General features: G+C 40.5%; 1 protein-coding gene across 1 annotated transcript in view; it reads left to right on the plus strand.

Annotated features, from left to right (window-relative positions):
• PARD3B (par-3 family cell polarity regulator beta) overlaps positions 1 to 25,223 on the plus strand; it is a gene marked incomplete at both ends in the record, with an annotated part of 357,354 nt that overhangs the window by 201,617 nt on the left and 130,514 nt on the right. The window lies entirely within an intron of this gene.

The following is a 25,223-nucleotide window of genomic DNA, read 5'->3' on the forward strand; positions in this document are numbered from 1 at the left end:
AAGAAAAACATTTGTTACATTTGTTGTTACTATAGCTGGTTACTAAATGAGTTGCACAAACCATGAGGCAGTGCTGTGCAACTTGCAGTTCCTGTATTGTAAGAACTTCCAAGCAAATGTCACTTAAGATTGTGATTTTTCACAAGTCACGGAGGAGCTGACATAAGAAACCTTCAACTTTCTAGAAAACTCCAGTTATTCAGCAGCCTCTTCTGATGTTGGAAAACCCTGAAGTTTGAGGCTGCCCCTTTGTACGGTGCCTTTTTCCACTCCTTTGACAGAACTAAAAAGCTGAATTCATGTAAAGGAAGGTCAGCTCTGAGATTCCTGCTTGTTTATGGTATTCCTTCTCCGTGCAGCTGGGTGTCCTCCTTCAGTTCTCTGCTGTGGATTTTCCTTATCTGAAGACCCTTTCCTGAACTTGGGAGACAAATTCTTCTTCAATTTTTCTGGCATCTTTCCTAAGTCTGTGAACTTCTTGGTTTCTCTTTCTGAATCAGGGGGTAGTTCATATGTCTTGTAATGTTATCACTCCTGGGGAGAAGAAATTATTTCAACGTTTTGTTTTGGGAATGTGAAAGCTTCAAAGAAATGATCTTGTCAGCTTGAAGAAGCGAGGAGTGTTGCCCTTGAGATTTTGCCTGTGCAGAAAAATTACTACAAACATTGCAACATCATGTAATTTTCCAAAGATCAGTGGAATTCGCTGCTATCAAAGAATATTGGAAGGAAACCTGGTGAGATCTTAACTCTTTTGCAATCTGTTATTATAGGTACGTTAAGCTTTATAGTATCACTTTTAGCAGCATTTGATCTTTCTTCTGTGCACTTCTCCAGATTCTTCGAAACAGGGGCTTTGAAGATTCTTCTATGTGAAGAAACCTACAAATTTTATATGAAAATGGGGACCTGTGCTTATTGAACTATCACTTGTTTGCTTTCCTTGTCCTTCACAGACCTCTTACATGTACCCAAGATCTTTTTCCTTGGCTAAAATATGTGGTCAACAGATGACCTAAGGAATAGATACAAAGGTCCTACAGCTTGTTTCTTTTTTACCCCTTCAGAATAAAAGGAGCTAGGTAACTTTTGAGAAGGTTGGAGTGTAAATGATTTTTCTTGTTTCTGTCCACTTTACTCTTCAGTTACTGTTGAAAAATCCTCTATCTTCCATTTCCTAACTTTTCATAAATAGAAATCAAGCAGCAGTTTCATTTTTCTCATTGTTCCAGTCAAATATTTATTTTAAAGGTTCATTCAAGAACATAGCATTCTTTTTCTCTGGTCCCTTTTTCCTATATGCTTTTTGGAATTCTTTATCATCTATGCATCTTGCTGGCATTCAGTCGCATCACACGACATTTGTTTTAACATTGTTCATTGTGCTGCCATCCTCTAGGTACCTTTTTTAGGAACATGCTGAGGGAGACATTGCAGCTTCTTGTGCTGGGAGCAAAACACCGATATTTTCTCATTACAGAATGAAGAGTTTCCATCCTATTCTAGACCTCAGGAAATTAAACATATTTCTCTACAGAATTAATTATCAGCTGCTAACAATCCATGCAATTATCCCGTCTCTCCTTCAATACAACTTTTTCTCTGAAATACTCAGTTGAGTAATTCTCTCTAGGGAAATATCCTTGCTGTTCCTTCTGGGGCAGTGGCTCTTCAAGCATTTAGTCTCAGCCTTTGGTATAGCTACTGTATCCCTCGCGTGTTCCATGTTACCGAGCAGCAGCAGGAGTTAGTAGCGTGTATTCATTTCCAAAAGCTCCATCACAGTTCTGCAGAAGACCAAGGCATTAGAAGGATCTGTAGCTGTAGCCCCATCTTTCTGTCTTTCTATATATTGCACCCACAAACACCAGTTCCTTTATTTTATTTTCCTTAGGAAGTAGATTTGATTTTTTAGAAGCATTTTTAGAAGCTATTTTTATTTTTTTCTGAAATGCTTCTTTTTGTGTTGTGATTTACTGCTTAGAACACTTTTAGTATGTATTGACTGTCTGCCGAGGTCTCTGCTGACACAGCTCTTTCGGATGATGCAGTGCTGGAGAAAACCTGATGAGTCTTTCTTTATGAGCTCTGACATATTAATTAGCAAAATGGGCAAAAAAAGCTTTCCTATTTTTATTTTAATGTCACTAGACCATACTTTTGGCTGGGGTTGTGTTTCAAGACAGCTTTGAGATGAGATGAAGATCTTATTTTCTTGCTGGCTGCTATGTGAGGAATATGTGACTGGGCTGTGGGTTAGTACTGGCAGCACTGAATGATACAGGGGTAGCTCTGTTACCAAGCTGAACTTGAATTAATTCTATATGGCATGAGATAGGATTAGGACCTGAGTAGGAAAAAGCCCATTGGAATAGTTTTTAGGATGCTTCTGCCCCTTGCTGTTAATTTTGCTGACAGTGTGGATACCAGGTTCAACCTGTGAGTATTATTAGTGTTCTGGGAAAGAAGGCTTGAAGAGGCAGGTGTACAGCTGAATCCTACAAGGTCAGGGCTGTACTGAGGTCTGAATGCCGACGTGTCTGGTAGCCCTCCAGTTTGTACTGATTTGGGGTTAAACTGGGATTCAGGTTGGCACTGGAGATAGTTTGGAACAAGGCAAGTTAAAGGTCTTGGTGTATCTCTGTATCCTTTGACGCTAGGACATTAAAAAATTTTTACTGAGATTTCATTAAGGCTAGAACAAGGATCAAGGTTATGGTTTAGGACTCAGGAGTGGTTGAAAAGTTAGGCCCATTGGTAGATTTTATATGACCCACTCGAATAGGGTGTGGAAATTGCAACAAATGAAGCTGCTTCATCACCATCAGGAAAGGCTCTCCAGCCTGCTGCGGAAGCCGTGGATGCATCGGTAGCTGAAAGAAGTCTACAAGATGCCAAGATTGCATCCGCACCAGTGTAAGCTGAGTGTCCCCTTTCATGCTGAGCCTCTGCTATAAGATGGCTACAGGTTCCCTCAGAAGCTGTGCCTGGCATATTCTAATTCCTCAACCACTTCTAGGAAGTGTTTGTGGGAGCAGAAGAACTGTTATAACACTTTATAGTGTAGAAGATTACATTCTGGTAAGCTCATGCGCCCAGCTACTGCTAAATTTGCAAATATAAACGTAACCTGTGACCTCAAGAACTCAGGTTAGTTTTTTTCCAGGGACAAGATAGGATCTGGTGCAAGGAGAATCCAGTGTGTTAATGTTTGTTCTGGTGAAAGTGGAAATAAGGGCTAGGCCGAGCTTATTGCTGCTGCAATTTGAGTTCAGACTTGCACGGACAACACTGGAGAACATTTCTTTAGGTTTTTTTGTTTGGTTGTGGTTTTTTAAACTGGAAGAATCATGCAAAGGTTGAGCTATTGTAACACCAGCAAAATCCAGTACCTATGCATGCTTATGTGGCACAAAAGACTTTCTGTTAATCGAGGATCTTGTTGGGGGTTAATAGTGGGGTTAGGAAGGACTGCAGAACGCTTAGTGGATGCTGCTGGGCTAGTTTGAGAATGAGACCGGTGCCGCTGTATCATGTTTGGCTTCTCTTTTTTGCTTTTGATTTGCAGGTAACACAGTTATGTCAAGGAGGTGTGTAGGGAAGTGGTGTTCTCTTTGTATCATGCCAGATCTCATAATTCTATCAAACAAGCCTTCTCACTGCTGTAGATGTCATTAAAGCTGAGCTTTTTAAAGGGGGGCATTGGGTTTAGTACTGAGTTCATAAGGATTTATATAGTAACTAGATCTACAGTCAAAAAGCCCCATGTAAATGGCTGAGCTGCCTGGCTTGTCCAAACAAGGACCTTGCCACTGTCTAACTGAAAGCATGTGGCATACAGAATCTGACACTTGTCTTGGCATTTGTGAGAGGAGAAAAAGGTTGATCTCAGTTCATTTTATTTCTCTTTGATAATAAGAATGTAATACTTGGCTGTGTCAATCATTCTCGCAAGCACAAAGAGGAATTGCCTACTCTGCAGGCTACAGTGTACATTGGCAATACCGCTGTAACCCAGCCTAACCTGTGGATCTTGGCTTGGGTTCTGGGGGCGAGCAAACCATGGCAGACCTGGCAGCCGTGCAGCATCATTTTCCCCTTTCCTTTAGACACTGGTGCTATTTCAGTTTGAGTGACACAAAACCAAATGCAAGCATCTTTCTACGATGCTTCAATACACCGCATGCCATGTGCCTCTTTAGCCTTTGAATCATTAAGCTACGGGTTAAGTTTGATGCTTTATTGCTGGGAATATTTTTGCAAGGTTTTCCTTCTTTTCCTTTTGCTTTGTGCTTCTCTCTCTGGATGATTCTTTTGTTGTGATGGTGTTACTATTATCATCAACTTTGGTTATGATTCTCCAAGCAAAATGTTATTTTGACCATATAGTTGCAAATAAATTGTTGTCATCCAAGAATCTGTATCTTGGATGATATGATATATGATATACATGCATGATGATTTGATATATGAGATATATAGATATATGATATATATGTGAGAGATATATGTTATATATACACACACATACATGATTATATGAGATATACATATATGATATACATGCAGCTAAGAAACAAAAAGCAAGATTCCTTTTTCCTGCAGGTCACTTACAGAAATCATTTTCTTCTATACTGAAGTTTGCTAAGGTCTAAAGTCAAAGATGTTACATTGGATCTATTTGATCTATTATATTGTTGGGTTTATCGGAATTTCTAGTCCAGAAGTTAAAACGCTTGGCTTTCATTCAGTCTCTGCCTACTGTTGTGATCTTTTGTTGGTTGTTTTTCTCTTTTTAACACATGTAATGGTTTCCACGTTATAGATGGTTCTAACAGTTGGTTAGAGCGTTGTCTAACACTGCCTAGTTGCACAAGAACCAACCTGTGCTGTGCCCAAGCCTGTGGGAAAGGACAGCACAATACTGAGCTGCTGGGGCTGCGGGATTATTTTAATGTCTTAGTGGTGAAAGGAATCTGTAGGAATAAACCCGGAGCCTCCAGCTTTCATGAGCAGACTCTTAAGAGTTAGTGTTGAGAAAAACGCTCTTTTAATTTAATCTGGTATTTAGAGTGCTGAATATCAAGTATAACTGGTTAGTTGGAAAAGCTTTCATTTGTCTGTTGGAACTTCATGTATTTTAACCCATCTGAGATAGGAAAGTGTATTGAAACAAAATGAAAAAAAAAACCATCAACCCACCTTGTTCTTTCTTTTTGCAAGAGAAGCTCAAACTGGACATTCCAGATATTGATCATTTTTAAGAGGGTATTAAAAATGGGGCCAGTGCAACAATCTCTGCCCTGGCCTCTGCCCCCCCAGTTGTATGTGTTTTCTGCTTTAGAAATTGGATTTTTCACTGACTAAGGAAAAAGAAGACCGGGCACTTATCAGTCCTGTGCTTCAGACAATTATTCTAAATTAACAGAACTTGCTGTATTGTTGAATTTGAGTGAAAAGCAATTTGTTCATCAAAACCTCTTTGGAATGCCAGGCTGGCAGTGTCTCCATTCCCCGTGCCTGCCAGGCCTGCGAGGCTGATCCCCAGCTCTCCTATATAACCCAGTTAGAGGTGGTTCTTCTCTGTGCAGAGAAACACACTCTCATTTTTACTCTGAGAAGCATCACTTCATGCCCCCAGTAACTCACCAGCTGTAACTATTCCTTTGACAGCTTCTTTTTTCTTAGTTTTGAAGACTTTATTAGCTGTGTGATGATGATTGTCGTGACCCCTTTTTTGTTAGGTCCTGAGAAAGTCATCTGTTGGTAAAACCCCCTCGCTTGAGGGTGCGGTTTGATGTTACCACGTTAATCTGAAAGCTCGCTGCTGCCAAAAGGGGCAGCCTCGGTCCCCACACCTCCTACCCACAGCTGCCTGCTTCCCATTACTGCTTGTATTCCAGTCCCACAGCTTCGCTGGTGACATGGTGTAGAGCTGAACCAGCCGAAAACTCCAGCGAGACAGACAGAAGTGAATAGTGCTGGGTTTAAGACAAGCTTGCCAGTGGAAGGGAAACTTAGCAACTGGAGACAGCTGTCTATTAAATCACCTTATCAAACCATACCCTTATTAAATTCAGATGGCAAACATTGATTTATTTTCTTTTTCTATTTTTTTAAGACTATTTTATTTGCCGTATATTAAATTACTTTCCCAGTGGCAGGAGCAGGGAATTAAAAATGGCAATAAACCTCTGCAAACTGAAGAAGAGCATCCCTGCTGCCTCATCCTTGAATTGCAAGAATCTTCTCTTAAATCACTTATTCACTTTGATTTTATGAATTCTTTGTGTTCTGCGACTGACTCTTAGTGCGCATTGTATTCCGATGTGGCAGAGCAGTGCCCATTGATCTTTCTTTGAACTACAGTCATTAAAGTGAGCAGATCTGATCTGCTGAGGACAAAAACAAACTTGCAGGAGAAACCCTTTCCCTCGGTGTTCTTGCGTGAGATGTAGGATCTAGAGCAGAGCTCAACACAGACCAACTGCAGCACAGATAGAAATTCAGGGGTTTGCGATTGAGGTTTTATAACGTGGTGTAGTTGATTTAGTGTCTTCCTGTCACCTGAAGAGGATCTCACGATACCCTCATGTTCATAAACGCCTCACCACATGTTTCTGCCCCCCTTCTCTCTGTGCCAGCGTGATTATTCCTGTAATTCTGTGATGAGCTGTTGCGGGGAGCTAACCTGGCAGAAAAGATAATTCTACAACAAAAAAGAATAGTATTCTTCTGGCTTAGCCAAAGGAGCAAGAAAAAGGGAGTTCAGGAAAAGAGAAGAATGATTTTCTACCTGACAGTTTTTGATGGCGGGATCAGCCTGAGCTGAAGGAAGTTGCCTGGGGTGGAGGGGGTAGACAGACACATCTGAGGGAGAAAGCGTGGATGAAAGGAGATTTGTGGATCTTCAGAGACGTCTTTGTGCTGAAAGGAAGGAAGTAGGGGAGCAAGTTTGAGTCTCTATTTTTTTGTCCTGAAGACTGAGCTGAAAGTGAGTTTCCGAGTGGTTTGTTTAATGGGTAGCGAAAGTTGGTTTTGTGCATTTTTCACTGCGTGGTGTTACTTGCTGTTAAAGGCTATGGCTGTCTTCTTGGCTTTGTTTGGGCTGCTGCGCTCTGCGTCTGGTCTGGGACTGGGTAGGGTTTCTCTCAGTCCAGCTGATCACAAAAAGCTGCTGAACCAGAGAACAAATGACCCTATAAAAGCATAAGTTGAGCAGAAGCTTTTATTTCACTCTGTCTCACCCAGCAAATGTGAATTTTCTGTCCTACGAAAGCACAGTAAAACAACCCTAGTGTCAGCAGCAAAGCCCTTTCCGCATTCCCACTTTAAGAACAAAAGTGCATGTGCTTCTGCCCCAAAGTCCTAAACAACTTGGACTTCTCTGTGAAGGAAGCTTGTGCCATAAAAGTGTACCAGAGGTGTTTCAATTTGACCCGCATGAAAGGAAACTGCAGAGTTCCTGCAGACAGGAGCTGTGTCGAGCGCTCCTGTGAACGCACAGCAATGGGAATGCCTGTTAAAGCTGCGACGTTCAGTTTATTAGAGCAAGATGCTGCAGAGTGATTCTGGGTGTCAGGAATGCCTCATTTTTACATTATGTGTAAACTCGGAGTGGACAGTCTGCGTGGCAGTAACGATGGTCTTTTCTCAGAGGAGAAGGTCTGATCTGGCAGGTGTCCAAAGTGCAGCCTTCAAAAATAAATGAGAGCGGTGAAAGTTTTACTTCTTTTCCATCACATCTCAGAAACATGGGAATTACACGTTACCCATAGGAAACATTGGAATCCATGGGTTGCAAGCCAACAGCCTTTGTCCTTGGGTAGTGTTCTTTGCTCCAGGAGCAGAGAAAGGGCAGGAACTTTGTTTAATGTGACCTGGGAACTTTCATGCTCAGCAGTTACCCAAAGTTACAGCTCCCTTATGATACACAAGTAGGAGAAGTGACTAGGAAGGAAAAAAAATCCAACACACAAGCATTTTTTCCAGCCAGGATACTTATACATTCATATTTCTCCTACTACCTCCTTATTTTTTTCCTCTTCAATTTCCTGAAGTGATTCTGGGCATATCGTGATATTAACTGAGGCTTAGGGGCTGGGATGTGTTTGGATGTTCACACTTCACAGCTGTGATTTCTCCCCCTGGTCAGTATCGCTGAACATTGTTCTGTGCAGAATTCAGTGAAAAAGGTCAAGAGAGTATTAAAATCCCCAGAATGTTTAAGTAGTATGAAATAAAATAAAGTGCGGACTTTTAACAGTTCTAATGAATGTATCCACTTACTCTAAGGCCTGCTGGTGTTTGAAATAAGTGGTAACTGGTGTGGTGCTTGGCTTGAGTTTGCATTTTTCAGCTTTTTGGGGCCACATTCCTTTGTGAGACCTGGAGATGCTTTTCTCTGCTGAACCTGCCGCGTTTCATGTCTTTGCTCAAAGTTTCTGCTTTGAGTTGGTGCTTCTGCTGCCTCACCCCAGGCTGTGTCTGACATGAGGGTAGGAGAGCTTGTAAAAATGGTGCATATGTCTATACGAGGAGTGCTATATCAGGCAGAAATAAAGGTTTCTCTGAAAGCAGGAGCAGCCTGTCTGTGTTAGTGCAGAATTTCACACTGGTAATAGATGCTACAATTCTGCAGAAGTGGTTATTAGGACTTGAGATATTGATATCTCTGGATCCTGAATATCATGCCCAGTAAGAATCGTTACTAAATTTAAAGTGATTGGAGATGGCCAAACATTAACCAACAAGAAAGCTGGCATTAACCTAATCAAATAATATGAAACAATGAGTTTGAAGAACGTACAGAATTTTGTGTGCGTTTTATTGAAACTGTGGAGATTCCAAGTAAGGCAAAGCAGCCAGCAAAACAGGTTTAATGTTTAAAAATCCTGTGACCTCTTGCTGTATGTTGATCTTGAAATCAGAGAGTGATGGTGCCTGAACAGCTGGCTCATCAAAGTGCTGGCCCGAGCGATGGTCAACGGGTTTCCTTCATGGAACGCCCCCCTCGGCTCTAAGAAGAAAGCTGAAATGGGGACCCATCAGGTCTCCTGCATTTCTGGGGCATTGTAAGGCTCTTCAGTCATCAGCTGTTTAGCTGGGGACAGCCACACTGCATCCATTTCAGATGTAATTGAGGAGAAAGTACTGACGTGATTCTGCAGCCCTTGGATAACATTGACCACCCTCTGCAGTCAGAACCGGAGCCTCAGCCTTGCTGCCACTCTTCTTTCTGTTGGTTTCCTGTCGCTTCGTCTGTGCCTTTTTCAAGCTTTGTGGTGGCTGATCTGCAGATGTTCAGGAAAGACCCTCAGAGTAGTCGGTGCTGAGAAGCTGGCTGTGATCAGCCTTGGCAGCTGCTGTGGTTCTTTTAGTTGCTTGTTGTGACCAAAGAGACCAACAACCGCTGCCGAATGCCTCGTTTTATTAATCCTTTCCCTCCAGGAGCTGAGTTTTGCTGGGTATAGTACTCAGTGCTGGCAGTGGCTGTGCTGAAGTCTTTGGTGCCAAGGAGTTAATGAATTTGGAAAACTTCCCAGATAATACATCTGGCCCTCTAACTTAGGTTTTGGAGTATGAAGTATGAGACATCAGAAGAAGAGCACCGAACTATTAATAAATGAGCTGAAGAGAGGAAGAGGGACACTTTTCTTTTTTTAAACTAGCTAACTGAAAGTTAAAAATTACTTAGTCCCATGGGAGATTTCACTGTTGTGGTTTTCTTCGCATTTTTGTTTGGTTGGTTGCGGTTTTGTGGGTTTTGTTTGTTTTTTAAATTTTGCAATATTGTGTATTTTGTGTTTGCCAGTTACATTACCTTCTGAGGCTTGAACATAGGGAGGCATTTATAATTCTCTACTTTCAGTGATTTTTCTCCATCATTTTTTATTTTGAAGTCCCATCATGTTGCCATGTCAATAAGAAGGATTTTGAAAGTAGCTACCAGTAATCGATATTTCTAGTCCAGCTCACTCCAGGAATAGTGTCTTGTACAGTGTTTGCCTTCCATAACATTTGAAAGAAGGTTTTATTATATAAAATGGGCTGCTGGCACTATTCATTAATACCCATCTTTGTATAATAAAAGCTGTGCAGAGCAATCCGGTTCAGAAATTAACTTTAAAGAAAAGAATTACATTGCTATTTGTGTATCTCATGAAACAGCATTATTTTTAGTGGGTCTTCCAATCCAGCAGTGCCACTTAGCACTTACCTCCACAGCACTCAGAAGTACCCAGAATATCATCCTTAATGAAGTGTCCTACTGAAAAGCTTTTTTCTGACCGAAGAGCAGAGCGGGGGAGTTTTTCTGTCCGCTCCAGCGGCAACCTGAATGGAAAGCAGTTCATGGGGCTGCAAAAAGCACTTTCTTGGGTTACCATCAACTACCAGCAGGTACTTTCCTCCTCTCGCTGGCAATAGCACCATGCGGCCCTTTCAAAACGTACCAGCTTCTCTAGCGTTCACCCTTTTTTCTGCCGAATCTCCTGACACATGAAATTTCTCATTGGCCTTAATTTAGTCTTGCAGGGATCCATGTAGTTTCCAAGCATTTAAATTTTATCTACAAGTAGTAAGCGTAGTGATTGATGTTTTAACCCTGTGAGTGCACAGGAGGATCCCTGTTGACACGAGACCAAGCTATTTATGTTGAGGTTGTTTTTAAGGAAACTTAAACGCTGGTTATTTCCCTCGCGTGTCCCCCCAGCCCCACAGGTAATCTGAAGCCTATGCTGAGGCTATTTTACATCTAATTCCTGCCCCTTTAGTTCTTCACCTTCTGTTGTAAAAATCCTTTATTTAATCCTTCCCTCCTCTTCAAGTTGACTCTTAAATTGAAACTAAACCTTTGTGGTTGCACTCAGGTTGCAAACAAAAACCTCCCTTCACTGGAAGTTTTCCGTCCTCCCTGTGCGCAGTAGGACCAGAGCGGCGGATCCAGCATTGATTTGTTTGGGTTTTTCATGTAATTACAATTTCTGTTGCTATCTGCAGTTGGCATAAGTTCCTGTATTCAGAAAAAAAAGGAGCTGTTATTTTTGGTTGCCAGTTGTAATACTGCTGTTGACAAACAGAGATGTTATAAAAGAGAAATCCCATGTAGAGTAGTTATTCAGATGCCTCTATTTTTTTATTGCTTTATAATCTGCTCAGATGCTTAATTCTGAAAACAAAATGGCAAAATTGTTCGATCGAAGCTCCTACGGCTTAATTCTTTTCTAAAAAATAACACACTGGTTTTCATTTTAAAGGTACAAAAAAGAATAAGCGTTACATTTAGGACTAAATTCTGCCAGCTGTTGCATCAAATAACTTGCTGCTTATTACTGAAACGAACATCACAAAATAGCTACAGAAAATAATTCTCAGTCTGAATTTACATTAAAAGAATAAATACATTTACAAAAAAGAGAAAACACACAGGAGAAAAACCATTTCTTACAATGATTCTTTTTCTGCTGTCCTAAAGAAAATATGGGGAAATCTTTGTCTCAGGAGAAACCTTCGGTCTCTTTTACTCCTGGTTTGCTTTTTCTTTTCTCTTTTTGCATATAAAGTCTGGGTGTAGTGTGCAGTAGTCACTGTGTTATCACCCGGTGAGTGTCACGCGTGACACATCCCATTACAGATTCTGTGAGATTGGAGCCGTTTGAAGTAAAACTTTCCATTCAAGTGTCAGGGGAAGCGTGGGGTTTATTTGCTGTTTTTTGACAGAGGTTGTTCTCTTACTGTCTCCTAAAATAACTCTGATGTTTGTATTTAAGAGAGGAAGAGGAATATATGGCTAGAGGCTGGAAAGACGGCACGTTGTTAGGGGGACGGGGGAGGCTAGAAAAGGGTGCTGGGGATGGGGAAAGTGGGTGATGGGTGGGAAAGGGTGACGTTACTGAGATGGAGGGGACACTGGCTCATGTTAATCTAGGACAGCGGATCCAGAAACCGTGGGGGAAAGAAAACTGCTTTTCTTTAAAATGAAACAAAACCCCCACACCCAGGAAACTGTATATACAAACTCTATTAAAATCATGGAAGTTCGGAGGCTAAAGGTGTCTGAGGTAGGACGTGCTGGCTGTAAGGATGCCTGCAAAGGCAACTCACGCCTTTTAGTGGGTGCTGATGGTGTCAGACTTGCATAATCAAAAGCTGATTCTTCCCAAAGACTTGACTCTCAGAGCACAGGAGAGATCCATTTAGGGGTAGCAAAGGCTGTTGTGTAAGGAACATAAAGTGTAAGTCTATTACAATGAGAGCACAAAGATGACACTGGACACCTCCGCCATGGCATTCTCCAGCCTAAGTGCTTTATTTTGCAATGTTAATAGTATTCTTTTAAGGTCATTTTTTGTAAATAATTTTATTACGTAGTCTGTTGCTTTTACCACCTTCATTAAAATTTCATGAGCCTTTCAGAAATCAAACAGGAAAATGCAAATAAATAATGCATTTTATTGAGTATGTAGCACATACAGTACTACTGTATATGTGAACAAATAAAAATGTTTCCTTATTAATATAGCAAACTATATAGCAAGATCCTTCTGTAGTCTGTAAACCATCTATGCCTTAAAGAATCACTTTGGCTTCAAGTAACAAGTGCTGGGCCCAAACCTCTGGATTTGGAACCATACAGAGTGATAGTATAAAAAGATAAAGTATCCTAGCTATTGTAAATAAAATGAAGGGTCATGAGTTACAGGTCATAAGACTGAAGCTGGAGTCTTAAAGGGTTCATTTTGTCCCCAGCTTCTGCAGGTCAACACAACCCTCTTTCCATGTTTTTTTGGGGTTGTTGGTTTTAGCTTTGTGATTTTTGTTATTTGGTTGGGGTTTTTGGTTTTGGGAAGGAGTCTTGGTTGGGTTTAATGCATCCTTTAACCGGAGATGGAGGAACGTTCTGATACTCACCTAGAATTCAAGAAACTGTATGATGATCAAATGTAGAGCGAACTCTGCCCAGTTTGTTTTGAGCAGTTACTTACCCTGCAGGTTGTCCTGCTCATTTCCATGGTCCCTAGCATTAACGACAATTAAAGCTTCTGCAACAGAACTCCTTTCAGACCTACAGGACTTGGCATCAGAAGCTCCACCTCTTTCTTTGTGTCTTCTTGCAGCAAATGCTTTATGATAAAAACTGAAAGATGGGACCATAGGCATTTTTCAGGAGGTTTTTATAGCTAAAGAAGTTACTTTAGTAGTTCTTCAGCAAGTTTGCTGATGACACGAAGCTGGGAGGAGTGGCTGACACGCCAGAGGCTGTGCTGCCATCAGAGACCTGGACAGGCTGGAGGGTTGGGCGGGGAAAAATTGAATGAAATAGAACAAGGGCAAGTATAGAGCCTTGTATCTGGGTAGAAACAACCCCAGGTTCCAGTATAAGTTGGGGAATGACCTATTAGAGAGCAATGCAGGAGAAAGGGACCTGGGGGTCCTGGGGTCAGTCTTGGGAAACGGGAGAGGTGCCCGAGGATTGGAGGAAAGCAAATGTCACTCCAATCTTCAAAAAGGGCAAGAAGGAGGACCCGGGTAACTATAGACCGGTCAGCCTCACCTCTGTCCCTGGGAAAGTAATGGAACAACTTATCCTTGGTGCTATCTCAAGGCATATCAAGGATAAGAAGGTTATTAGGGGCAGTCAGCATGGCTTTACCAAGGGTAAGTCATACTTGACCAACCTCATAGCCTTTTATGAGAATGTTACAGGGTGGATGGATGATGGCAGAGCCGTGGATGTGGTCTGCCTTGACTTCAGTAAAGCCTTTGACACAGTCTCCCACAGCATCCTAGTTGCTAAGTTGCAGAGGTGTGGTCTAGACAATAGAGTAGTGAGGTGGGTTACAAACTGGCTTAAGGAGAGAAGCCAGAGAGTGGTAGTCAATGGTGCGGAGTCTAGTTGGAGACCAGTATCTAGTGGAGTACCTCAGGTGTCAGTACTGGGGCCAGTATTATTCAATATATTCATTAATGACTTAGACGAGGGAATAGAGTGTACTATCAGCAAGTTTGCTGATGACACTAAGCTGGGAGGAGTGGCTGACACGCCAGAAGGCTGTGCTGCCATCCAGCGAGACCTAGACAGGCTGGAGAGTTGGGCGGGGAATAACCTAATAAAATTTAACAAGGAAAAGTGTAGAGTCCTGCATCTGGGCAGGAACAACCCCAGGTTCCAGTATCGGTTGGGAAATTACATATTAGAGAGCAGTGTAGGGGAAAGGGACCTGGGGATCCTGGTGGACAACAGGATGACCATGAGCCAGCACTGTGCCCTTGTGGCCAGGAAGGCCAATGGCATCCTGGGATGTATTAGAAGGGGGGTGGTTAGTAGATCAAGAGAGGTCCTCCTTCCCCTCTACTCTGCCCTGGTGAGACCCCATCTGGAATATTGTGTCCAGTTCTGGGCCCCTCAGTTCAAGAAGGACAAGGAACTGCTGGAGAGGGTCCAGCGTAGGGCAACCAAGATGATTAAGGGAGTGGAGCATCTCCCTTATGAGGAAAGGCTGAGGGAGCTGGGTCTCTTTAGTTTGGAGAAGAGGAGACTGAGGGGTGACCTTATTAATGTTTATAAATATATAAAGGGTGAGTGCCATGAGGATGGAGCCAGGCTCTTCTCGTTGGCAAACAATGATAGGACAAGGGGCAATGGGATCAAGCTGGAACACAAGAGGTTCCACTTGAATTTGAGAAAAAACTTCTTCTCAGTAAGGGTGACAGAGCACTGGAACAGGCTGCCCAGGGGGGTTGTGGAGTCTCCTTCTCTGGAGACATTCAAGACCCACCTGGACATGTTCCTGTGCAACCTCACTTAGGCGTTCCTGCTCCAGCAGGGGGATTGGACTAGATGATCTTTTGAGGTCCCTTCCAATCCAGAACATACTGTGATACTGTGATACTGTGATGACCATGAGCCAGCACTGGGCCCTTGTGGCCAGGAAGGACAATGGTACCTGGGGTGGATTAGAAGGGGGTGGTCAGTAGGTCAGAGAGGTTCTCCTGCCCCTCTACTCTGCCCTGGGGAGACCACACCTGGAATATTGTGTCCAGTTGTGGCCCCTCAGTTCCAGCAGGACAGGGAACTGCTGGAGAGAGTCCAGTGCAGCCACCAAGATGCTGAAGGGAGTGGAGCATCTCCCGTGTGAGGAAAGGCTGAGGGAGCTGGGGCTCTGGCGCTGGAGAAGAGGAGACTGAGGGGTAATCTCATTAATGTCTACAGATATATAAAGGATGAGTGTCAGGAGGATGGAGCCAGGCTCTTCTTGGTGACAACCAATCGTAGGACAAGGTGTAATGGGTACAAACTGGAATACAATATGTTCCACTTAAATTTGAGAAGAAACTTCTTCTCAGTGAGGGTAACAGACACTGGCCCAGGCTGCCCAGGGGGGTTGTGGAGTCTCCTTCTCTGCAGACATTCCAACCCACCTGGACACCTTCCTGTGTAACCTCATCTGGGTGTTCCTGCTCCATGGGGGGATTGCACTGGATGAGCTTTGAGGTCTCTTCCAACCCCTGACATTCTGGGATTCTGTGATTCTCCCAGTTTAATGATGACTTACAGTGTATGAAGAGTCTTCACTTGCACTGTAATTTGCATTAGCAGAACAGAGTGCCCATTTTGTTAATGATTTTTAGAAAATGAAACCCAGGAATGACCGCTTGAGTAAACAGGATCAATAAACAACAAAAAGGCCAACAATACTTGAACAATGAAAACTGAAATATGCTTTTGCAATTTGAGCTTTCATGTGTTTGTTATCTTTGGTAGGGAATTGTTCTTAAACTTCAAATAGAATTTCTTAGTACCTTCGTATAAATCAATAGCCTGTAGTTTTCAGTTAAGCAGTTTAATTGCTTAATCAGACAAAGAAAAACCTAGTGATTGAAATTTAGCAGTCAGATGGTGTAAAGCAGTATCAATATTAGCTCTTACTCAGGGTAGCTGCTTTAGATCAAACTGAATGAACTAGACGGTGGGATGTTTGTAATGTGCTTCAGCATACAGGAATATCATTTAAGTCTCCTAAGAGTTATGCACACAGACATTGAAGAATGACAGAATCAGCAATAAGAGTGTATTAAAACTGTCACAAAATACCAACTCTCAATCAGAGGGCTTCTGTGTTAAAACAGATTTAAGGGTTGTTAGGTTTTTTTAATAATCTATTTGGAGAAAAATTAACCCATTCTGTGATCAGCACCTAAGTAAGAAGGGACCCTTCTGTCAGAACTGACTTGAAGTAAGCAAATAGCAAAACCAGTGTAAAAGGACATCGGGAAATTCTTTGCTCAACTCCTCTATATTGCTTTTCAGAAGAAATGAACCACTAATGCCTTCAAAAGGCGAGGAAGGAACTTGTATTAGCTTTGTTCTGGGCTGATGCTTGCAGCATTCATTTAAAATACTGTACTTAGTTTAACAATTCAGGTTCAATCTGAATGTGAAATCTGAGTAAATTAATCTTGTGCCAACACATCTGTGTTTTCTGTTTAAACCTGAAAACATCTGAGGCACAGGAGCTTTAAGGGAACGTAGCAGGAGATGAACTGTACTTTACAAAGTGTTGACAAATCGTAAATAAGTCAGAGCAGAAACAGAGATCAGAAGTGAGCCAGTATTGCGGAAAGACAGGTAGACTTGATCAAAAACTATTAAAGGTGCTGAATATTATTCTGTTTTGACTTGGTATAACACCAAGGGCAGTGAGGTTTTGGCCCGTGATTAGAGAGGTTCTGTGTGCTTCCGTAGTGCAAGTAATGAATAATTGATAGGACCAGGAAGCAGTGTCGTCTTTGTGTTGGGTGTTTGTTTCTTTCTGTTCTGGACACCTTCCATCTGTAACACATCCCAAGAAGATAACAGGGGTCATACTGGATCACACAAAAACTCTGTATAGCCCATGTCCTCTTTCTGATACCACCAAATGCTAAAGCCTAACAAGAAATACAAAGATATTGCAAGTTTGTATCTTATTTATCCAAGAGCTCCCCTTGCCTTCAAATATTCAGGGACTTGACTGAAGGCAAGAATAGTTTATATTTGCTAATATTCGATAGATTTTTGCTTCTCTGGAGTTTTCTTGCTTCCCTTTGAACACTCTTAGTATCCACAACAACAACAGAAAAACCTATTAAGGTAAATGTTTGTCAGTATTGTTGCTGTGAAGAGAAATTATGATTGATTAGCCATTGCTTGCTTTGTCTCTTACAGCAAGATATGAACCCAAGCAGTAGCTTCCCGCTCCCTCCTGTGGGGCTGCTTTTTTTGCAGGGGGACCAATTAAACATATGGTACAAGAACCATTACTTTTAAAAAATTCTCATAACATTAACGTCAGTGTTTCGAAATCTGATTTTAGTGTTTTGATCTGAAGTAAATTCCTTAGTGTGTATCACTACCCACTATGAGGATTGACTTTTACTCATTGAAGGCTGCTGAACAGTCCTGATTAACTGTGTGATAATATGCATGCAGTTCTTAATTTATATAAATATTGCATTAATTGATTGCTGTAAGTCTATACACAACCACAGTATGGCTTGTTTTGCATTATCTTCTTGAGGAAATGGAGTGGCACGCATTTCACTGATTAACCCATTTTCCCTCTTAATGCGGAGGAAATACTGGTCCACAGTCAGAAAAACACAAAAGAAGGCAATAATATTTCTTGAAAAATAGGATACAGGGCAGAACAGAGATGCAAGTGTTCACGCTTGATACAGAAGAAACAAAAAGTTGTTATAATCATACAGATGCTGTACGTTTTTTATGTAAGGTAATCATTGAACATGAGAACTATTTTTTATACAGTTGGTCAACCTGAAAAAGTTAAACTGCGACACTAGCCCCTGTGAAAAGGTAAAATAACACGTTCTGATATTACTAGAGAAATGGGCCAGAGCTGCTTAATATCCTTGAAACTCTACACAATATTTGTGCGTGTTTGTTCTTAATGTTCATGGCACCGCCTTTTGTTGGAGTTGGAGCAAAAGCTTTGAACTTCAAGAATATTAGTCACACTTATTATTTAGTTTTAGGAATCTACTGAAGGGCTAGTAACACAGGTTGTGGTATTTAATGTTTGTATGCTTAGAGCATTTAGAAATGCAATTGAGAAGCTACATGATTGCAAAGAATGAAGTTTTATACCTTTATGTTGTGTATATATAGCCAAATACATTTACCTTAATGTGTAGGTAAACTGTGTGTTATGGACAATATCTGGATTTTGAGGGGAAAGCGAGGCTGATGTGCTATCCTTTTAGTATGAAATAAGCCAAATATAACACTCCAGATTACTAGAAAGGAAGACATTTATTGTTGCAAACGTTTCAGGGTATTAAATGACAATATGTCATTTGCAATATCGCATCAGAATTTGAAAATTTCATACTTTCTGGTCTCAAATCAGCATAACAGAAAAGGGTTCCCAAAAATACATTTTATTTATTTGTGCTGTATAGTTGACAGCATTTCTTTGTATGCAGATTTATTTCCTGGTTGTTTGATGACCAACAGTAACTGCTGCCTTGCACATTAATATAATTACTTTGCCTCCATGTAGGTGTTCTGGCCAGCACTCAAGGCCCTACTAAAGTTACCTGTCAGTCTCAAGCAAAAACAAAGCTGCAAATTAGTATTTCAGAGGTAGCGTCATCCAGCATATATTGGATGGATTCCATCAGTCTTGACCAGAGAACGAGCAAAACATCAGCAGAGGAGGAAGCCATGATTTAAAATAAGAAAAAGAGCAAATCAAAACACAAGACTTGGGAAGTGTTCTTTTAAAAATACATAAATACTTGTTAATTTTTTAAATGCCATAGAAATAGGAACAAGAGCACAGTGCAAATTTGCTGTATCATAGATCAGCTCTCGTGAGCTGCATAAAGCACGAGGTGAAATTTCAAAACTACTGATAATCTCTGATGATGCATCTTAGAGCTGCTTATACTTCTAAAGCTGTTGCTTCCTTCCAGACCTTTGGTCCCTTGAATAAGTAAAAACAGCTTTCAAAGAGTAAACAGGTGCCTACTGCTCTTAAATCATATTCTAAGTTGTTGAAGCAGCAATTCCATGAGCTTTCCTAGTTTGCCATTTAAACACACTGTAGCAATGCAAAACTGCATATTGAAAAGATCCCAAACACGTAACTTGATAATTAATAGAGTAACATCTTAAGGGTGCTAAAAGTTGCTGCAGGGAAAACAAAACTTAAAAGATCCGGGGAGGTTCCCATTTCCTTGGGGGATATTAAAGGCTCCGTGCCCATTTGCTAAACATCTCACAACGTAATGAGTTTTCAAAAAATACAGATTTGCAAAACTATCTGTATTTGATCTCTCGTTCACATCCTCACTAGTTTCTTTTTTAAAATCACCTTTTCATTGCAATGGCACGTCATGACATTCCGAGCAAGGGAGCTGCGAACCTCTTAAGGAAGGGCTGTACTATAGTGGCCAAATAAATGTCAAGTGTGAAGCAGTAGATCGTACAGACCAGGTCTCAGAGTTAACCAGCATAACTAAAGTAGTATTTTGACTTCGTATTTAAGCAAGGCTGGGAGTGTAATCCAGCTGTGAACAGCGTCTGCTAAAACCGCGGAAGACAGTGAGACATCGTTGGGTGTGAGTCTGGTTTTGCACTCTACAAAACAGTTTAGCAAAATGCTTGGCTGCAGCGATTAAGAAGGAAAGTTCCTTGCCATTTCTTCCCTGTGTTAGATATGATTTTTCTAAGGATTCAGTTTTGTGGAAGAAAGCCCTGAAAATACTCCCCGTGTTTTAAGACCTGCAAAGAAACCTGTTCTCAATACTAAAGTCTTTATTTTACATATGTTCTCTCTGCTGACATGACTCTCTACCTTCTTAAGTTTCCTATTAAATTTTGCAAGGTATTTGAGCACACAGGTTGAGGAGCATGTATGAGTATTCCTTCCTAGCTTCATTGTAGTTGAAAACGTGCACGTGGAATATCATTGTATGTTCACGTACCTATGGGAATGCATATGCATTTCTGTCTTGTACTTCAGGCACAAGTTTACCCAGATCCAAGTTTACCCAGATCCAACTAATGTTAGAGGAGGTAACCTAAGCGTGGAAATGAAACTTGCATTCCCTCAAAGCTGTAGTGAAGGACCTAGTTCACAGCTTAATTGTGTGCAAGGCTCAAAAGTTACTGGTGAGTTACTGGTGAGTAAGGGGAGGAAAACAAAAAGTAGTATTACCTGGCTGGAAGAATGTACATTTCCCACTCCTCAGTTATTCCAATATGGCAGGAAGGATGTGTATACTTTGGGTGGTTTTGTGTTTCTAAAAACAATCATCATCTGTGTAATGAGACCAAGCAAAGAACTTTCAGTCCAGAGGATAGTTAAAAAGGAAGGCAAAAAAAGTGTGTAAGATAACACCGGGTTAAAGACCAAATATCACCATAACCGTGCATTCAGCTGCGAGGAATCTGCAATAAAATACTGTTACCATATTATAAGCAATCAAATGATCTTAAAAATCGCACTGGGAAATCAAAACAACCTTTGCTGAGGACTTTAGCTGAAAACCTACATAATCCTTTCAAATTCTGTAGGGATTTGGAGTCAGAGCTCTGCCAGATAACTGTTTCTTTTAGTTAATAGTAGGTTTGACAAAATTCTGCATATTCTCATTCAAAAGTTAGATTTTGACATCAACTTTTCGAAACTGTTTCAAGACAAATATTATCAAACTCGCAAACAAAGCAATTTCAGAACTATGCAGGCCTTTGCGAATGGCCTGTGTGTGTAAATGTAGATAGATTGATTACAGGTGTGTATGGACCTTTTTTACAAATCATCTGCTGGCAACTTCAAGCAGCATGTGCATTAATTTCCTAAGCTGAAAATTAACCTATGCACTTTCTGTTTAAACATGTACAAAGAAACAGAAGAAAATAGGTTCTCATAACTTCTGGGACTCAGTCTATAAACTAAACCAAACGTAGATCAGAAGCAAAAGATGTGAGTCCACTAATTCTTCTGCTCTGCTTTATTTTAAAGCGCTGTAAGGAACAAACTGTCTTGCTTTTCTGTGATAACAGGAGCCACTAATCACTGGAAAAGGTGATTCTGGTTTGGTTCAGGGTTTATGAATAAAGGGTTATTATTGGAAATGCCTCATTTACTCTGTATGTGCCTGAGACAGAAAGTCTGAGTCCTCTGGAGCTTTTGTAAATAGACATTTCAGAATCTTCCCAGACTGCGATGTTTGCCTGTTTGTCGCTGCCTAATCCAGAAGTGGTTCCCTGATAAGGTTAATGCCCAGTTAATTGCTCCTAGCCTTGACATACAGTTTAATTGCTACTTGGCCAGCACATGTTTGTTGCAAGCTCTGCGTAGAATTCTAGTGGATGTAGCGACGCAAACCCCGGACTGGTGGAGGGCAAACCAAATAAATACAGTATTTTATGTTCTTTTAATTCAGGGCCAAGTGGATTTGGATGAAGTGTTTATTTAGTTTGCTGGCTGCTTCAGATGCTGTGGCATATTGATTCCTTTTATTACTAGCAACCATTTAACCTGACCTCCTCAGATCCAGTATTTTAAAAGCCATAAATTTTAACTTTCCTTATGAGCAAGGACTGAAATGCTGTGAAAGCCTTTTTATTAGCAGCGCTTTGCCTTAGTCCGTGTTCATGTGTCACCCATGGCAACAATATTTAGAGCATCTTAAATTTAGAGCGGCTGTTGGGCAGTTTGGGGGGGCAGCAATAAGGAGAACTCATAAATATCTCAAGCATGTAGGATTCACCGGTCAGAGTGTGGGCAGGTGTACAAAAGCAATGCCATTATTAGCAAAAGGGATCCTTTTTCCAGGTTATTTAGTTAAAAATCCAGCGTTTTTTTTTCCTTAGTATTAACATTCACAATTAATGAAAAGCACGCACAAAGGAAGAGTTTTATATCATTTATTTTTTAATTGCAAGTTAAATTGGTGAATTGAAATGTATTTTTTGTTTGTTGCCTGGGCTTGGCTTTTCTTTTGCACTAATAATCTTCCTTGTTGCAATAGTCTAAAGGAATCCCCAAGTGATGCTTAAAGTAACGTTTAACATGCAGCTTACAAGTGTTTATTAAAAATGTGTCCAGGCCAAAACTTGATGTATAACAATGACATACCACTTTTTGAAAAACAAAATGATTGTGAATAAAACGAGTGATATGAGAGAGTTTTTATGCATTCACGTGTAAAGAAATTTAAAAGAAAAGGCTTTGAATTAACAAAGAAAAAAGAATGCTTAATATGAACGTTTTTTCTCCTTTGTTACTTCTGAATTAAATGAGTAATTTTCAAAAAAAATTATGTCAGGCTTTGTTACTAAGTAATAATTCAGCAGGTTATTTCAAAATAGGCTTGAGGCTTAAAAAATAGATGACAACCATTAATTGAACATTATTGACTTTCTTCTGCTACTGAAGAAGTTTTTCTGTGTCCCACAGGTCAAAGGTAACACTGTATGTTGGCCTCATACCATTAAAAGTGACTTTGTTTAAATGTTGGTGCAGGGACTCTCACTTTGTGCTGAACTTTGAGGTGGGAACAAAAATATTGGTTTAGTTTGGGAAGTGTAATTTATATTGATTAATCTTGGAAAGTGTCACATTTCCCAGTCTCTTAAAGCCGGATTGAAATGTTTGTCCTGATCTGCGGGCGGTTGTGGAAGGAGCAGTAAAGCAATCGCAGGGCACTGAAATTTTCTTAGTGCTGATCAGTTTACAAGGTACCTGAAATCACTGGGGAATCGTATTTTCTAAAAACTGGACTTCTTCCATTGCTTTTCCTATAGCTGTTTTCCTCTAGCAGGTTGTAACAGCGATATCTAAAATCAGTTTGAGATACATAAAGTCAGGTGGCTTAATTTATACTGGGACCAGCTGAAAGGGCAAGTGCTTTGGTCTGTACCAACTGGGGAGAGAACATGAGCCTGCCAGACGGGCAGCGATTCGGATGCACAGGAAAGCTCTGGACACAGTGGAAGGTTATGGGAGAGGTTAAACTTGTGTAACCAAATGAAGAAAACTAATTATTTCACCAGATAACATCAGCCGTTCCTCTGTGCAAGGACAGGCTTGGCTGAGTTTTGTCTAACCCAGCAAATGCGTGTGCCATTTCTGAGTGCTTTAGCTTGAACCTTTTTCCTTCTTTTTCTCCTGATTCTTTAATGTTGTTGCACTGTGAAACTTATTAGCATTTGTGAGACATTTAATGTTGTACATATTATTCTTTTTGAAATATTAACATGTTATATTTCAGTGTTGTTTGGTACTGATAAGTCTATAGAAAACGGCAACCCCAGCATACATTTCTAAGGTAACAGTTGTGCTTTTTTGCCTCTTGCCTAGTGGTTGCCTTATTCCAAGGCTTTCCTTGATTCAGCTGGATAAAACTCACCGTACCTTCTGGGCTGCAAATTGTGAACTGCCATTATTTGTAGCTGAAATTGCAGTTTGTGCAAATATAGGCTAAATTGCAATCATTATATGTAGTAAAATAGATTGAAATATCCGTAAATCTGAAGGCTGTAGCTGGCTCTTTCAATCAGAGAACTTGTTAAATTCTCACGTGCTTTGATTTCCCTTTCTTAGTGTTGTGGGGTTTTTTTCTGTCAGGTGTGGGGTTGTTCTATGTTGAATATTCCTGCTTCTAATCTGGAATGCTTGGTTTGAGGTATAAAATGAGCAAAACAATACATGTTGTCTTTAATATGTGAGGTAGATAGTTAATATGTGACCAGTATAGTTATTTTTCGCTTGCTTTTTATCAAGACCCTCATCATCTTTTCTATGCTACCTGTATAAACTAGTGTTGAAGAAAAGGCTACAGTATGATCTAAGGTTATTCTACAAAAATACCCTATTAAAGCTCTTCATTTGAAAATCACAAGTTAAATGATGTAATGACTTTCAAATTCCTCCTTCCTAATCGTTCTCTACATTGAATCGATAGATGATTGAGGAGGTATCTAAATATAAAAATACAAGTGAGAGTAAAAAACCCTTTGCAGTTGTGTATGCTGTAAATCCCACCACAAATAAATGAAACTACACTAAACAAAATGGTTCAGAAAGAACTGAACATGAATTCGTTTGTCACCACGTAATGTTGCAGTCCTGTGGGTAAGAACCAGTCTACCTGTTTTTTGATTTTTATGCCACATGGCAATAATGACAAATGTTTCATTTTTTGCCCTAAAGCTTATTTAAAGGGACACTCACAGTTTATACAGCCATTTATTTAGAGGTAAATTTCCAGGAGGAGCTAAGGTGAGAGTAAAGCAATCGAGTCTTACTGGCTTTCTCTTTCCTTTTGTATCTGTGGATGTATTTCACTTGGGTAACAGATTTGGTTTCTTCTCATACAATAGGTTTCCCAACAGCAGGGATATATTTTGACTAAATTTCGCTGAGGGGCCTATTTTGCCAGCCTGATACCTACATAATTTGATTCTGACCAACAGAAATCCTGCTTTTTCCTTCCTGAACAAAAGTTGGGGTGTTTCTGAAACCATGCTTACTATCCTCACCTCTGCAGGGGCAACATAAAGTTAGCAATACAGTAATTTGTGTTAAAAAAAACCCACAAACATATATGTGATCTGTGAATGGATTGTATTTTGAAAATCATGGGAATGTATATGTGTCAAAAGATGTTTTAAACATTCCTCAATCCCTTTAGGGTAGAGGTAACTACAGTTAGTTCGGTCGGGTTGGGATAGGCCCGAGTTGGGCCTCATGAATGTTTTCTACGGTGCGTGTCCTGTGCTGTGCAGTAGGAACCAGTAAATACAGAGCCACACTATTTATAATCCGTTACCACTTTGTGTTTGTTCTATTTTTTTTAATTTCGGTGACACTTTTCTTTTTTTCTTCATACCTGTTTTTTCGCATTGCTATAATTTCAAAATATGAATAGTAAATTAGCCTAGCTGACACAAATATGTTCCTCCCAATGATAACCTTTAGGCATATTAATATACTTCCGGTTTTCAAGAAGAAACATTATCTAGAAAGTAAAATTACTGATAAATATATAAAATGTTTAGTGTGGGGGTGTCTTAGGAGTTGTATTTCGTTTAGAGTGGCAGTGGTTCGTGGCTTCTCTTCAATTCTGCTCTCTCTCCGCGCACCGTTGGGTTGGTTTGCATTGCCCACACTGCTGTGCCATTTGTTTCCCTTTGATTTTCGTGATCG

The sequence above is a fragment of the Nesoenas mayeri genome, assembly GCF_963082525.1.
Source record: "Nesoenas mayeri genome assembly, chromosome: 6".
NCBI classification, from domain to species: Eukaryota; Metazoa; Chordata; class Aves; order Columbiformes; family Columbidae; genus Nesoenas; species Nesoenas mayeri.